Genomic DNA, 17,475 nt, shown 5'->3' with positions numbered 1-17,475 from the left:
AGCTTACGGCGGCCCACGCCGGGGTCTGCCGGAGTGCGGGGGTCAGAGCCGAGTGTTCGCGCGAGAAGAGGCTCTGCGCAGGCGCGGGCCGGGGTATCCGCGGGTACCAGTCTCCGAGTCCTGGGAGGAGAGAAGAAGCTGAGGTCTGCGTCCCTCCGGCTTGATCCGCAGAGGACTGGGGTAGGAATGGAGGAGAGATTTAAGAGCTGCATACAAGGCAGGAGATGGACGGGAGAAGTGGGAGTGTCCACGAAACACAAGGCTTCCGCACTTTAGGAACTCTTTGTGTTTCGGAGGAAGGACTGGCTCGTCCTTAAAATTCTGTGCTATTCTCCACCGCTGGTGACACGGTTATTGATCCGCAGGGATTTACTAATCATCCCCACCGCCACATCACCATAAATAGATATTCAGTGTTCTCGGAAAAGCACTGGTGCACTAAATTTTCATGCCCTTGAAAGAGGCAGGGACCACGCCTTCCCACATCTGAACACACCCACGATTATGGTTTTGGAGGATATTTGTTCACTCTTAATTAGAAAATGTTACCACCAGAAATTCCTTACAGCAATCGAATTTTTATACTCTTAAAACAAGGGATGGTAATGACAATTTAAGAAATAAGAGGCAAGGCAGATGGAATAAGAAAATTAAAAGGGATGGCAATGTAGGATAGAGAATATTGAGGAGAACCAGAGAAAAATGAATTGTTCCCTTCCAAAGTCTGACATTATGTAAATTCTGGAGCAAACCTGCCACTCTGAACATTGACGGGTGGGGCAAGTGAGGGAACACTGCAGTTAGATTATAAATGATAGGTATGGCTGCTATAGTAATCACCGCAGTAAAAAGGGCTATAAATAAGCATGACCTAAAATAACCCTGCTTGCCAGAAACTTTGAAGATGCAGCAAGTTGAATGAAGGAAACTTTGAAACTTCACCTGTCTATAGATGCTTCATCAGTAGAGGTGAAATTCTTTTGTCTTTGAAGGAGTTTGTCCTATACTAGAATAATTCCAGGAGAAAGGGTAATAGAGAGTTAACAAGGATGGGACTTATTTTGGTTTAATAGAGGTCAGTTCATCCTTATTAAATATCTGCTTACGTTGAGAAGGCAGACACCTGTTTGGCTGGTTGACTACAATCCACAGATTTTTTTTTTCTTCTTAGACACTTCCAGTGAATAATAAACTACTTTCTCATGCAAAAGTAGTTTATTATTAGAAAAACAGGTGTTTCTGTTACCACATGCACCCTCCTCACTGTTATAAAGGATGTTACAAAGTTTATAGATGAACAACCAGGTGGAAAACATGCATGGGGCAAGGTAAGTGAGGAGTATATGGAAACTCCATGCCCTTGCCACACTCCAGGCAACTACACATTCAGTAATCAGAACATTCTCATACCCTGTCCTTTTTGGGATTTATGGAGGTTACATTACATAGGCACGGCTAATTATATCTTTAACCACTGATGATCAACTTAACCTTCAAGTGGAGGTGAGTGGTGGGTCTGAAAGTTCTAACTCTAATCACATGGTTGGTTCCCCTGGCAACAGCCTCCTTAGTCCTGAGGCTATCTTGTAACCTATCCAATATTCCCTCATTAGAGCAAAAGATGCTCTTATCACCCAGGAAATTCCCAGAAATTTAATATCTGTGTCAGATGTTATCACTTACAGTTAGAAAAGTCTTAACTCTGCATCATGAGGTAGGGATAGAGACCAAATATCAGTACAAAAGATACTCATAGTGACCCATCTGCAAGGATTTTAGGAGTTTTGTCTCAGGAACCAGGGCAGAGACCAAGTAGATGTTTCTTGTTATATCACCATATCACAGCTTTTTATCCAAAATGGTGATATGGCTATGGAACACTTGAAAGGTGGCTAGTTTTAAAGGGAGATGCATACTGGATTTGAAGTCATTTTAAAAATGTAAAATATAGCAATTTAAGAATGTCAATCACATGCCAAAGCAATAATTTGGATATTTCAGGTTAAATGAAATACATTAAAATTAATTTCATCTTTTTTCACTTTTTTAAAAATACTTTTTTAAGTATTCCTAAGTTCTAGGAATTGAACCCAGGGCCTCACACATGCTAGGCAAGTATTTCACCACTTAGCTATATCCCCTGCTCCCCTTTTTTCTTTTTATGTGCTGCAGAACATGTAATATTACATTTTGGGGTGGCTGAGGAGTGCAGTTTAGTAGTAGAATATATACCTAGCATGAACAGTGCTCTGGGATTGATCCCTAGCACAAGAAAAAGAAAGAGTACATATGTAGCTCTTATTTGTGGCTTATATTTTATTTCTATTGGATAGTGCTGGTCTAACAGGACCATGTTAGACCCACAGTGGAAGCTTCTGGGTGGAGCTTCTGGGAGGGCTTAGAGAATAGCATGTACCTTAGTTTTCGTTTCCTTCCTTCCTTTCTTTTCTTTTTTTCCCCTCCATCCCAGATCTTCTTGCCAGAAATGTTTGGAGGCATGGTGTCCATTGTTGGGCCATACAATGACAAGCCAGAACACGAAGGCCCGAACTCTAAGGATTTTGGAAGATGGAAGAGCTCAAGTTTCTCTCCTCTAATGCACACACGTGTGTACTGGAAAAATTAATATTGCGACCTATTGTGTTCCTTTATGTAACAGGTACTTGATGACATATTACATATATTAGGGATCTAAACAATGAAAGGTTAGAAAAAAAGACATGTAACTGGAAAATATGAGTAATCTTTAATGGTAACATGATGCCTAAAACCCTCTCTGCTAGTTACTATAGACAAGAATTACGCTAAAATTACACTCTCAGGACTTATATCCTTTAAAGGCCTTTAAAGTATATCTCCTGTATCCTTTAAGGTGTCCTTTAACGTAAAGTGGATGATGCTTTTTTCTTAATGATTGAAAACAGATGTGTGGAAAGTGAGTCATACTTGAAACAATAGTCATCTTAAACTTTGAGAACTCTCATGCTTTTTTGAATTTATTATTTAGCCTTTTATCTGTTCAGTATTGCTGGAACTGAGCTATTTCATCTCTTAGTGGTACTATTTTGATCAGTAATAGTTATAGTGAGACACTAAGATGTCTCACTGGTTAATGTTTTTTAAAATATTCTTTTAGTTGTCAATGGACCTTTACTTCATTTGTTTATATGTGATGCTGAGAATCGAACCCAGTGCCTCCACATGCTAGGCAAGCACTGTGCCACTGAGCTACAACTCCAGCCCCCTCACTGGGTAATAGTTAAGAGACCAAAAGGAATCATGTACCTCTAGATCTCTAGAAATAATGCAAGTATGTAGATATTTTTTAAGTCTAGAAATTCTTAAAAATGATTTTAAAAGTCTTACATCTACTAAATTAAGTCAGGAGCACACAGAACCACAACAGTATTATTTTTATTATTGCTACTACTAGATCTGACAGCCTTAGTTTAACCTAATGGGAGTTATGAGCTAAAGAAAGAAGTATATATTAAAATATTATGATAGGAACAAGACTTTTGTACATTTCAACAGTAACTGTTAGAAATGAGTTTTAGCTACAGACAATAAAAAACCCTATTAGAATCAGTTTATCCAAATAGAGGCTTATTTTTCAGAATAAGAACTAAAGGTGTAGGGCCTGGTGCAGTGGTGCATGCCTGTAATCCCAGCAACTTGGGAGGCTGAAACAGGAGCATCATGAGTTCAAAGCCAGCCTCAGCCTTAGGCCCTAAGGAACTTGGGGAGACCCAGTCTCAAAATAAAAAATAAAAAGGGCTGGGGATGTTGTCTAGTGGTTAAGCACCCCTGGGTTCAATCCCCAGTACCAAAAAAGAAAAAAAGAAAAGTAGTGTAGGAGTAGGATCCAAGGCTGACCAGGCCTCAGTCACATTCTGAATGTTCCTTGAGGGAGTGAGAAAGGCAGGTCTCCCAGTGAGTGAGAGATCCTGACAGCCCTTGACTCAGCTAAAGGAGAATGCAGATGACCCATTTATGGATGATCTGGGAGTGACAGAAGGAAGGTCTTTGGGGTTCCCATGAGTATGAACGTGGGCTGTGGTTGCAGATTTTCTGAACAAATGCCTCAATTCTTAATTTTTTACTTTTTTTTTTTTTTTTTTAATGTTCACTTGTTTACATTGAAGGAAAGAGTACACTTTGGGCATTTGGAATACTCAAATTCTAGAGCTCTCTCTCACACATCTTTTCCCCCCTCACATTCTTTTAGTGAGGCATAGGGCATCTTTTTCTTCTGTCAGTGGACAGAATTAAAATTTTCCTACCTGTCTCAAAAAGCATCAAAAGGAGATGAGATGAAAAATATGCAAGGGTTTTATAAAGTTAAAAGGATAAAATGCAAACAGTTCTCATTCAGGCTGCCTGCCTGGCATGTAACTGATGTAATAACCATTCATTAAGCAGTTAATATTTGCTAAGCATTGTTCTAAAGCTCCTCCCATATATATACAAATAACAATGAAGAAGTGTAATTATTATCCCATTTTAAATGTGGAAAAATTGAGGACTTAGAGGTTCATTTGTACAAGGGTGCTACCAATAAGTAAGCAGTACACAAACTATATTATACAAACTATTTTAAATATTTTTATGTATAGTCCAATTTTTGTAAAGATTAGAAAAAAACCTGTGGAGCACTGTGTCACCCCTGCCCTCTCCCTCTTTGTCTTCTCTACCTGGGATCCCCACCATTGTAAGCTGTCAGTGAAAACCCCCTTCAAAACTCAAGGACAAATGCTGAACCCACCTCTTCAGTGACCTCTGGTATAAAAGTATGTAAGTGCACACTGGAATCACTGGAGAACTTTAAAAAAAACTGTTATCTAGCCTATACCAATTAAATAAGAATCTTCTTGTTTTATATATACATATTTTTTATAGTATTAGGGATTGAACCCAGGGATGCCTTACTACTGAGCTACATCCCCAGCTCCTTTTATTTTTAATTTTGAGACAGGGTCTTGCTCTGTAGCTGAGGCTGGCCTCATATTTGCAATCCTTCTGCCTTAACCTCCTGAGTAGCTGAATCTACAGGTGTGTGCCACCACACCTGGCTATTTTATGTAAATCTTATATGGTATATTATAAATTCCATAAAAGTAGGGATTTATAAAAATTACTTCTTGTATTTTTCTCAAGTCCTCACAATTAGTGCTTGATTATATTACAAGAACATGTGCTTTATTTGGGCAGGAGAATCACCATCAATATCTAGTGTAGGAATTCATCATCATAACCACCAGGGAACGTTGAGAAGTGCAAAATCTAACACGTACAAACACACCACCATCACCACCACCACCCCACCACTGAAACAAACTTAAGGCTGAGACCCAGTAATGTTTGTTCTTTGCTCTGCTGGGGACAGAACCCAGAACCTTTTACCTACTCACTTTACTACTGAACAGTCTTTGTTTTAACAAGTTCTCTAGGTGATTGAGATGCAAGCTTAAGTTTAAGAGCCACTGTTTTCTTTTCTCTTTTTTTTATGGTACTGGGGATTGAACCCAGGGGTGCTTAACCACTGAGCCATATCTGTGTCTCTTTTTATTTTTTATTTTGAGACAGGGTCTTGCTAAATTGCTTAGGAATTTGCTAATTTCCTGAGGCTGTCCTTAAACTTGGAATCCTTCAGTCTCGGCCTCCCAAGTCGCTGAGATTACAGGCATTTGCCAACTGTGTCTGGTTGAACCACCGGTCTTAAAATAGAGTACTACTCAGCCATAAAGAAGAATGAAATTATGGCGTTTGCTGGTAAATGGATGGAACTGAAGATTATCATGCTAAGTGAAACAAGCCAGACTCAGAAAGCCAGAGGTTGAATGTTTTTTCTGATATGTGGAAGCTAGTCCAAAATAATGTGGTGGTGGGGAGAGAGGAGGGGACTATCCATCAATAAAGAGGAAAGATGGGTAAGCTAGATGAAGGGGACTAGGGAAAGGAGAGAGGACAGGATAAGGGAAGAACAAGGGAATTAATCTGGCCTAACTTTCCTGTGTACATGTGTGAATATTAGCATCAGGTATCTCCACAAGACTATTAAAAAAAAAAGTAAATAGAAATATCAGTAAAGAGAAAGGAACAAAAGGAAGGGAGGGAAAGGGGAAAGTACTGGGGACTGAATTTGAGCAAATTATATTTATGCCTTTAAAATTATGAATTCTAATGTTATATATAACTAAAAAGAACTATCGTCTGTTACCTTGTATTGATTAAGCAATCCTCAGGGCATAATTAATTCTTTCATGTGTGAAATTTCCTGCTGAGAAGAGCTAATTGGGAAGTAGGAATGAAAAAAGATGCAGAACTTGCCCGTCAAGGAGGAGTTTTATGTCATAAAATGGAGACAAAGCATTTATTCCTGGAAATAAAAAGCAATGTGTTATTAAATATTTGCAAGTGAAATGTGAGTGATGTCTTGCATTCACTCTAGGGGAAAATGGGAATAGTTTCTATTTTTGTGTTTAAATAGATGTTATAAAAAGATGTTTTTAGGGCAATATTTGAACAATAAGCTCAGAGTGCTGTAGTAGTTTAAATGAAGTGGTTCCTTCTTAAACTTGGTTTAATGACCCCAGAAAGCTTTGTGGAGGACATGACTTCAGGTAAGCTTTGACTTCAGTAGGAAAATTCCTTAAATAATAGACTATCTACTACAGTTCCACAAACTGTTATCTATGATTCCAAAATCCATACTTTTTAAAAAATTTTTGTGGTGACAAAAATTTGTCACAAGGCTATGTTCATCTATTTCTCTTCAGAAGTATGAATGTTTATGAGGCATTGCCCCAGATCCCACTGTGGGTATTAATTACACCCAGTATATGCTGCTTATAATGTTTTCCTGAATCCAAAAGTATCTAAATTCTGAACTCAGCTGACTCCCAGGGCTATTTTTATAATCAAAAGTTTCAGTCTTTCTTCTGGGGCTAGAAAATGCTATGTGTAGGTCTTAATTTCAGTTTTTCTGGGAATAAGCAGATAATTTGTTATTTAAATTCTGCTTATTTCTTAAAAGGTTAAACTTCCTGTGAATGAGAAACCACCATTATGACATTTTACATGTTGCTTTGTGCCCAGAAATGACTAACTTGATGAGGTATAATAATTTAGCCTTTAAGAAAATGTTTGTGGTGACAGAAGTCACTAAAGTGGTTACCATTAAGCTGACTGAAAAAGACAAAACTGCCGAGAGGTGAAACCTATGTCTCAGTCTGGGTCACAGCCACACAGATGTGGATCTATGCAGAGATTCATCTCCAGCTTGAAATGTATGTATTGTGCACTCTTCACCGTGGAAATTTTATATCCACCCAATAATTACATAAAATAACAACATATTCTTGTTTCTTCTTGAGTAAATGCCTCTTGAAACTCTGTTGTGGATTCAATGTCTTCCTATAGGCTCCCTTCTTTGAGTCCTTTGTTGGATCCTGTAGGAAAAAGCAGGCAACATTCTTGACACATTCTGGGCTGTCCAGGATGTAGTTCATCTGGCCTCGACAGAGTTCTCCAAATGGCCTTGTAGACAATGCACACAATGCTGAGTCCAGAAAGAAGATACAAGCTCTTCCTGTAAAAGGATGGATTACAAAACAGCAGATTAGTTAAAAAACAAGATACAAGGCCCAGATCCAGGGGAAACCGGGAGGAGGAAATAGATGTCAGTCTTGTTCTCTGAACAAAGAAAGTTTTTGGTGTGTTTTGGTTCATATGAGTTCTATACAGTGGGAAGTTGAGGCTGCTGTGTTTTAAGCCTGTTCACCTGTAAAGTGGGAGGAGCCTTAAAGGAACAGGCTGCTGATACATACCTGGCCATGTGGCTTCCCTGTAAAAACTCTTCAGTTGGCAGAGTTTAAACTGGTGTGTGGCAGTTTTCTCAAGATGGGTACATCTTCATCAACCTTTCTCAAAATTAGAGGAAAACCTTTTTATTTGATCACCATGAAAACTGAGCAGCTTTATTTCATCCATCCAAATACCACAAATGTTCCTTAAGGAACATTCACATCCTTGAGGTTTCAGAGGATTATGGAAGGTCGTTCTCTTTGTAAGGAGAATGTACATGAGTAAGATCATTGGTTTTAGTTTCACATATTATCTATCTGCAGCAAAAGCAGATAGATTGTGCTACCACATCTTTAGATTTACACAACTCTATTTGCTTTAGAATAGAAAACATTAATAATGAATGCTGCCTGTACCACTGAGAATTATCTTCTAATAAATCAGGATCATTAAAAATGCAAACTCTTTAAAAATAGAAGAGAAAGTAAACAGTGTATCTAAAGGCATTTGTGCTAGACACTCTGCAAAACAACCTCTGTCAGCCTAGTCTAGAAATGAGACAAAAACATTCCATGTAGGTAGGTGCCATCATTAAGAAACAAAAGTGTTTTTCCAAAATACAATGAAGTGCTAATGGTGGTAATTACCTCCAAAAAAGTGGTAACGATTCTCTATATAATTAAAATAAATATAACTTTTCAGGCTGCCTAAAGAGTAAACTAATGCCATAATAAGCAGTGTCTTTATTACTAAAATACTTTAAGGAAAGTTCTAGAAATTTCTTTGAAGAACAAAAGAGTTAACATCATAGACTTCTTTTGCTTTTCTTTCTTTCTTGCTTTTGCTTTTGCTTTTGCTTTGGTGCTAGAGATTGACTCTGGGGCCATGCTCATGCTAAACACACACTGTACCACAGAGCTATACCCCTAACCCCTATAGGTTTATTAGCAATAGAAGAACCTTTCTTCCTTAAGGAAAAATAGCACTTCGATGTTAATGGATAATATACTGCGCTTGGTTTTTTTCTAGGACTTAGGTAAACTGGAGGGAGAAAAGCAGAAATTGACTATCATCATGGCGTCATAGAAATATCCTCTTTCTTCTATGAAAGTGATTCGATCTTGCTGAGATTGCACCTAAAATCTGCCTGAGCTGTAGGCTATTTGGTGTTACTTGCTCTAAAACCCCAGTCCTGTCTCTATCATTATCTATACATCCTTTATAGAAAATTCTGAAAGCAGCAACCCAAACATCACCAGGGAGCTTGTCAGAAAAACCCACCCCAACTCACCACATCAGTCCTGTAACGTCAAGCCCAGGAGTTCTATGCACATTGAAAGGTATGAAGGACTTCTGATGTTCCAGACTCTGGGAGCTCACGCAGCTGTGATTAGATTTTTGTTTGCTTGTTTTTGTTTTATTTATTCTTATTAATTTTTAAATTTTGTTCTTATTAGTTTTACATAACAATACATTTATGCATTTTGATAAATCATACAAAAATGGAGTATAATTTCTCATTTTTCTTATTTCTATATATAGGATGATAAGAAGCCCATGATACTTTCTTCACCTTCAATAAGTTCCTGTGTGCAAAAGCAAACACACAGTTGTTCTTTTTCCTTCCATCACTGAGAATGTTAATGATTAAACCATTAGCAATTCGGTCTTACTGTTTATTCACTAGATGTGTAGTAATGAATGAGGCACAGGGGAGAAAATTTGCACCAAAATGGATGTAAAATCTCTGGTTGATGTCTGGGAAAAAAGTTCAGGATATCAAATAGTGTTCTGGTGTCCTGAAGAGAACTCTGTGTAAGTGTCTTCAACAAACCCTATGTATGTCAGCGTTCTCGGAGGACACTGAGTGTGAAATTTTACCTCTGAGATCCTATCTCTTGGGGGCAGTACAGGGACATTTTTCTATAAAGTGGTCAAGATTCCACTAGCCAAGAAACTTACTATAACAGATGTAGTTTTTTTGTTTTATTCTTTTTGTAGTGCTAGGGATTGAACCCAGGGCTAGTTAAGTGCTCAAATACTGAGTTACATCCCTAGCCCAGATGTAGTAATTGAAAGACACCATAAAGAGTAAATTGGGTTTGACTGGCCAATATATTTTCCTGCTAGGCAACAAAGGGCAGATCCTTTGGGCAGAACCCTAAGACAGCTTTGACATTGTTATGTTAAATACTTCATATATTAACAAGACATTTTATCACAAAAGAAACCTCCTAGGTGTGACTTCTTTCCCAGTGTTTTTGATTTTAGACTTACTAGCATTCTGAAGTATTTTCCAAAACAAATTGCCTCCCATACCAAGCTACAGTCCTGGGCTAGGAATTCTTTCAGATGTTCTTCCTATAAGTGGTTTTCTCAGGAATGCCTGGAAAGCCCTAGAATCTCCTTAGCACTTTGGCATAATTATAGGGGTTCACATTAGGACTTGATCATTGTGGGGTCTTTATTATCAGGGAACATTCTGGATTCACAGGCCTTCAAAGGGAAGTGGAATATCCTTCCTTTTTTGCACTTGAACCAAAATTATATTGCACAGAAGATAAACAAAGTGATTATTTCTAAATAATATTACTTTGCAAAAAGGGTAATTAGATTCCAAAATATTAAGGTCCCAAAATGGTTCAAATAGAATCTGTTGTTCTTATCTTTGAACCAGAATCTAAAAGTGAGGGACCATAAGCTTTATTCAAAAACTACACAACAAGTATTCTTAACTTTTTTTTTTCCTTTGAGTTAGGGTCTTGCTACGTTCCTGAGCCTGGCCTCCAACTTGTGATCCTCCTGACTCAGACTCCCCAATCATGAGGATTACAGGCATACACCAAGATGCCAGAATGGTTTTTTAAATATACAAAGCAAAATGCATGGAATAACTGCAGAATCCAATTACAATGAAATAAAATTACCAATTTTTTTTTTTTTTTTTTTTTTTTTTTTTTGCGGTGCTGGGGATTGAACCCCGGGCCTTGGGCTTACAAGGCAAGCACTTTACCAACTGAGCTATATCCCCAGCCCCTATAAAATTACCAAATTTTTAAATCCCAAATTTACAGTATAATATATATGCTATCTTATAATACATTAGATAAAAATTAATAGAAATAATAACTGGCAATAAAGATGTTTCAAAGTGTTGCAACTGTAAAGTTATTGAAAAACCTGTAATTTCTGTTTATTCTAGTAGTTAGCTGCCTACATTCATAATAGAAGAAAATGTTAAATTCCAGTTAGAAATTAGTGAAAACAAATATATTTTTCTAAGTCTAAATTCATACACACTTGTGATTGAGAATCCTGTGCTGGGTTCAGTTTTTATCTAAGTTCAGCTGTTTTGCCTGTCAGCAGTTTCTGAATTCAATTGTGATATGAGAAAAGTTTCTGGTAGCATTTTCCTAGTCAGATCCCCAATGTCAAGGTTATGTGGAGACATTCAGGAAACTGTTTCAATTTGTTGATCTTTGTTTGGGGCATTGTTACCTGGGCTTTCCAGTTACCAGGACCAACATTATGGCACAGATGGTTTAACTGATTAACCTTTCAGAGGTTGCTTTCAAGTTGAAAACTGGCCAACTTCCCAGCCTCCAAAGTTAAGAAACCTGTCTTGCTTATCTTACTTTTCCTTGTTAAGAGGAATTTGTTCACATCTCTTCCATGCCAGAGGCACATATTGTTAGTCATGTCAAGAAAGTAATTTATGACTGGTAATTGCTGTAGAACATGTTTTTGAAAACCTACCACAGAGGATCTTTATATAAACATTTTAAAATTTTTTCTTGGTAGAAAAAAGTATAGTTTACCTTCTTTGGTGAAGAAAAAAATGACTTGTCTGAACTTTGACAATTTTATTACTCCATTTACATTCTTTGAAGAGACCTGAGTAACAACAGGAATATTTGTGTAAGGTTGGGGAAGGAAGAGAATTTTATTTCATGCCAGCTATGAAAACAATATTTTAAGAGCATTATGCCAAATAATGAGTGAGAAAAGTGAAACTGTACTATTCTCTGATCACAGAACTTACGACTCTTGGCCCATTCTGTACTTAATAGGGCAAAAAGAGGAAGTGAAAAGAAGAACGTTCTAGAACTTATTCTACTCCATACAAATGGGGGAGCTTGGCTCACCTCCATATTGCCATATTTCCACAAACAGCCTGTGTGCCCTTCTGTGAAATCAGAACCTCCTGCATCTCACACAATCTGGCTACTGTCTCCACAACTTCATTAAAACTGTTTCCTTCTTGGGTGGAATTCAAACCCTTTCCCTATTCCTTCTTCAAAAATTGACCCAAAGAAACAATCACTTTGGCTTCTGTGGCCCAGTACTCTGCTGAACCGCCTGCCTTACCTTTGCTAACAACAAACCTACACTTACCCCTTCCTTGGAGGGGCTCTCAGATGGTGGAGGGGGAGAAGAGAAGAAAAGCAGACACAGCTACAGAACCAGTGCACTAATAGAAAGCCTTATTGAAAGCAAAAACAACCGAAACAGAAACAGACCTCAATGGATCAACAATGCCTTTTAGTATCAAGCAGCAGAGGAAAGCAGCAGAGGGGCACATTTTCAGGAAAGAAAATGGCAACTGGTTACAAGATTTTTATAGGGTTCAAGTGAGACATAGCCATCATAGCCGAATATGTAGAGAGACTTAATCATATACTCTTAATCACAGCAAAATGTGTGGTTGGGCATTCTGTAAATAGTTACAGAATGGGAAATCGTCAAAGTCTAGAGCCCATTGTTTTCCCTCTCTCCCTGGGACCCATTGTTCTCCTTTTCCCTGGGGGTTGTTGTTCCTCTTTTATCCTGGGGGTGGTCGTTTTCCACATCCTTCAATTATCATTGTTTTAATGAGACCACGGAGAAAAGACACCTGGATGTGGCAACTCATTAATTTTAATTCAACAAGCATTAATTAACATCAATTCCACATCAATTCGATAAACAGTAGTGAGGACCTACTGTGGGCCAGTCATCAAATCAGGCACTCACACCCCAAGAGTGAACAAGATAGACCTGGTCCTGCCTCCATGGAGCTTGCTGTGTGCAAAGCAAAGAAACAGTCTACCAAGTGATGGTCCATGCCAGTTTATAATCGTAGTAAGTGCTTCAAAGAGATGAGCACAAGGTGCCCGAGAGTGTTTAACAGGGAGACCTAACCTGGCCTAGAAATAAAGGAAATGACATTTAAACTGAGGCCTGAAGAAATTAGGCACAGAGAGGAAAGGCTGGTCAGGGGTGTACAATGACTAAGCGTGTTGAATTACAAAGAACTCTTTGATTGGTACTAAGATAATGAAGCGGGAGAACAGGCAGAGGGTGACTTGCAGGACTTTGTAGTTAAGTAATTTATTCTTTATATTAAAAAAAAAAAAAAAAAAAAGTCAAGCATCCCAGTTTTTAAACCTAGCCTATATCCATCCCTCACTGCTTCTCAGTGACTTGAGTATCCTTTATCTGAGTGTTGAGGGAGACTTTCTGGGGGTGCCTGACTTGAACTTTAAAGAATGACTAAAGGTAGCACAAAGCAGGTTTAGAGGAGGAAACCCTTTCTAGTCAGAGGGAACAGATGTGAGAAACAGTTTAGCCCAAGCAATTCAAAATTGCTGGAGTAGGGGACAGGGTAGGGAGGTGAGAGCGTGGGAAGGACAGGAGGATAGGGAGCTATTGAAGGGTATTTTTTTTTAACTTTTATTTGCATTTATTGTAAGCTCAGGGCACAAACTCAGACAGAAAGCAGTCGAAGAAAGCTTTATTGGAATTTGGCTCTTGGGCAAAATTCTGCCCCCCCCCCCCCCCAAACTCCCATCCAGGTCAGGGTAGGGAGCCAGAGAAAATCGCACATGGCCTGGCTGCCCAGGGTCCTTATAGGCTGGAATGGGCGAGGGTCCTGCTGAGTGATAGGTGGAGGTAAGGGTCAGTGGAGTTTTCCTGCCCGTTTGATTGGTCACTGTTTGGCACACTGTCCTCTGCCTCAGTTGTTCCGCTCTCCCTCATATAGTTGCTCAAATTCTGACCTAACATTTATTTTATGCTAAATTATTCCCATGCCATGAGGGATTTTCCCCCTCCCTCAGGGATATCTGTCTTTTCTGTGCAACCTCCTCTCTGGTTGAAGAGCAATTGATTCCTTTCAGTGAGGATCATCCCAACCTAGTGGCAGTGGGGATTAGGGGCTGGGAGTGTGTGGTTCATGCATGAAGCAAATTCAGAAGTATATTATGGGTGCTTTTTCCACCTGGATATGCTCAGTGGCAAGAGAATCTACATCCGAACACTTAAGTTCAGCATTTTTCTCTGCATTTTTAGGGAGCAAAAATCCAGCACCCCTCCTAACTGCACCATTGTAGCACCAGAATGGCATGCATTGTTTCCTCTCTTTTTGGCAGGGGATGGGGGGAGGTACCAGGAATTGAACCCAGGGGAGTCACATTCCCAACCCTTTTTTATTTTTTGAGACAGAGTCTCACTAAGTTGCTTAAGGCTTCACTAAGTTGCTGAGGCTGACTTTGAACCTGCAATCCACACATTACTTCTTTAAAGTGACATTTTCAGATACTTCATGACTTGGAAATGCACACCCTTGATGGCCTGGGAAGTTTCACCAGAGTTCTTACAGTGAATATGAAGATATGAAACTTTTGATTTGCATGACTTTGTGGAGTTTTCTGGGTCAAGAGAGTAGCAAACCATTTTCACAGATCATCTCAGACTGCTTACAGTAAGAGCTAGAAAGATCTTAAGCAAGGGAGCAATATGGTCATTTTGGATTTCAAAGCAATCACTTGGGCAACTGTGGGAGTTTAAGAGGAGCAAGAAGAGTTCAGCAAAACTTTGGGAGGTGTGGGAACCCCTAGCCCACAGGAAACCAAAGGAGCTGAACTGAGGCAGTGGTGCCCTGGTGAAGTGGGGGCGATCACTGGGGAGGAACTTGGGAGGTAAAGGAGCCAGGCAAGTTGAAGAAGATTCCCAGGCTATGGATAGTTAAGTGGCATTGATGGTGCCACCAGCTAACACAGAGAACAGAGCAGTAGAAACAGGTTGAGGAAGGAAGATGACAAATTCTGTTGGTAGCCTATTTCATTGGAGGAAGATTAGGATGGAGATTCCAAGCAGGCAACTGGGGGGGGGGGGGGGGGGGATGCATCTGAGTTTCAGAAATGTGTCTGAAGTTCAGTAGAGGGGTTTGTATCGGACAGGTGGGTTTGGATATCATTGGCACATGGACAGTGGCTATAACTATGAGGGTTTACTCCTAGAAAGCAGAGACCATGCTTAGAAAGTGTGTTTAGTGAGAAGAGAAGTGGACCCAAGATAGCCCCAGCTGATGCATTGTCTCTGGGCTCCATTTCCATCCCTTTAGGCTTAGCTCCCTGAGGCTCTGGATGAGATTTACAAACTGTTCTTCCCAGTGTCTCTTGCCAGCTTGATTTCTGCTGGGATCTGCCATTGAGAACAACTATCAGGATATGATAAGGCACAGAAAGCATAGAATGGACTTTCTTCTTGCTTCTAACTGCAGGCATTATCGCTCCATAGCAGTCAGCCACAGCTCCAGTGTGAAACTTATATGACAGGACAGCCAAGGTACTTCCCCCAGAATTACCAGCATCAGCCAGCTGAACCCATGGTTGAAGGTGATAGTTAACTTCAGGTGTCAACTTGACTGGGCTATGATTCCTGGATAGTTGTTAAGACATCATTTCTGAGTGTGTCTGTGAAGTTGTTTCAAAAGAGATTGGAATTTGAATCAACAAATTGATCAAAGAAGACTTGCTCTCACCAATGTGGGTGGACATGGTTCAGTCCTTAAGCACCGCTCCCGTGGAACAAAAAGGTAGAAGAAGGGCGGTTCTGCTCTTTCTCCTCGAGTTGGGGCATCCGTCTTCTCCTGCCCGTGGAGACCCCTCTTCTGCCCTCCAACATCAGAACTCTTGGTTTTGGGCCTTTAGACTCTGGAACTCAGACTAGCACTCACTAGTTCCCTTCTCAGTCTTTTATCTTGGAACAGATTACACAACTGTTTTCCAGCTTGTGGACTATACATTTGTGGCTTCTTGACCTCCATAAATCTCAGCCAATAAACACTCCCTTATCTCTCTCGCTCTCTGTCTTTATTGATTCTATTTCCCTGACACAGGGATCTAAGCACCCACTGAGCCATGAGGGGGAGGGCCCTCTGAGAACTTCTCGACACCTCTTGGAAGGGGGGGCAGGGGTGAGACTCACTTCTTTGATCCCCAGCCCTATGGGTGGGAGTGGTCTCCTGCAGCTATTGATCTGGGCTACTTCAACACTGCCCTGCATATTCTTTCAACTTTTCAATGTCTCTAGAATCGATTCCCTATATTGAACACCTTCTCTCTTTAAGGTAGCTTCTGTTTTTCTGATTGAACCCTGACTGGCATAGACCCCTAGGGCAGGTAGAGGGAAAGCCTGTGGAGGGGATGGAGAAGGAAGGATTAGAAGGGTAGTCAGAACGAGGACCCAGTGGAGACTGAGTGGCAGAGTTTCAGAAAGCTGGAAATGATGGGCTTCCAGAAATGGAATAAAGCTGCTGGTCCAGCAATACCTCTTCTGGGTAGACATCCAAAAGAATTGAAAGCAGCGTCTTAAAGAAATATTTGTACACCCATGTTCATAGTAGCATTATTCCCAAAAACCAATATGTCGAAGCAACCCAAATATCCATCAGTAGATGAATGAATAAACGAAACATAATCTATCCATACAGTGGAATATTCTTTAGCCTTAGAAAGGAAGGGAATTCTGATACGTACCACAACATTGATGAACTTTTGAAGGCATTATGTTAAGTGAAATAAGTCAGCCACGAAAAGACAAATGCTGTATGAATTCACTTGGATGAGGTACCTGGAGTGGTCAGATTCTTGGAGACAGTAGAAGGGTGGTGGGTGGCTAGGAGGAGGGTAACTGAAGGTTTATTTAATGCGTACAGAATCTCAGTTTTGCAAGATGGTGGCACAACAATGGGAGTATAGTTAACACTACTGAACCTCACATTTAAAAACAGTTATGATAGTAAATTTCTCGTTACGTGTATTTTACTATAGTTAAGAATAAAAAAATGTAAAGGAGAAAGAAGTCCAGGAAGATAAAGTTGGATTTATTAATTAGGGCACTTAAGACCTTAGACTGCAATTTCTGAAGTGATCTGGAGGTGAAAGACTGCAGGATGTCGAGAAGTAAGTGAGAGGTGAGGAGGTTGAGGTGGGCTTTCCTGAGAGTCTGGAGAAGCAGGGGAGAAGCTGGGCAAGGGCTAAGTGGACCATGGGCCCACAGAGATCAAGGGGACGGTTCACGTGTGTTTAGAAGCTGAAAGAGAGAAGGGAGGCGTGAAGGAGCAGAGTCCTGAGAGAGGAAGAGGACGACAGGGCCTGGCCTTGGGCAGAAGGGGTGGCTGCTGTCTGCCGTGGGAGGGGAAGGAAGGGCGGGCGTGGATGCTGCTACATAACTAGGCAGGAGGGTGGTGGGACAGCGTGCACGAAGATCTCAGGGCTTTCTCCATGACGTGGAAGACAATGAGAGAGACCCTGGGCAGGGAAAGAACCAAGCGGAACTGAGGGCCCACTGGAGGCTGAGGTCATGGATTTGTAAGCATTATCTGATAAGACTCAGAAACTTTTC

General features: G+C 40.1%; 1 protein-coding gene and 1 long non-coding RNA gene across 3 annotated transcripts in view; one reads left to right on the top strand and one right to left on the bottom strand.

Annotated features, from left to right (window-relative positions):
* Positions 1-132, bottom strand: part of ME2 (malic enzyme 2) — a 64,972-nt gene extending 64,840 nt beyond the window's left edge. Inside the window, exon 1 of the mRNA XM_079109015.1 lies at positions 8-132. The gene's annotated coding sequence lies outside the window, so the exon portion shown is untranslated. The remainder of the gene's footprint in view (positions 1-7) is intronic.
* On the top strand, positions 49-9,473 carry LOC306643075. 2 transcript variants are annotated; one of them, XR_013758815.1, is made up of 4 exons: positions 49-180; positions 2,471-2,606; positions 9,032-9,146; positions 9,349-9,473. It is a non-coding gene; the product is annotated as an uncharacterized lncRNA (long non-coding RNA). The 2 variants fall into 2 exon arrangements; XR_013758816.1 differs by having other exon boundaries at positions 2,471-2,659.
* Positions 9,474-17,475: the final 8,002 nt, after the last annotated feature.

Source organism: Sciurus vulgaris (assembly GCF_902686455.1).
Source record: "Sciurus vulgaris genome assembly, chromosome: 13".
Classification (NCBI taxonomy): domain Eukaryota; kingdom Metazoa; phylum Chordata; class Mammalia; order Rodentia; family Sciuridae; genus Sciurus; species Sciurus vulgaris.
Note: the sequence above shows the minus strand (reverse complement) of the source record. Positions and strands in the feature narration are given on the sequence as shown.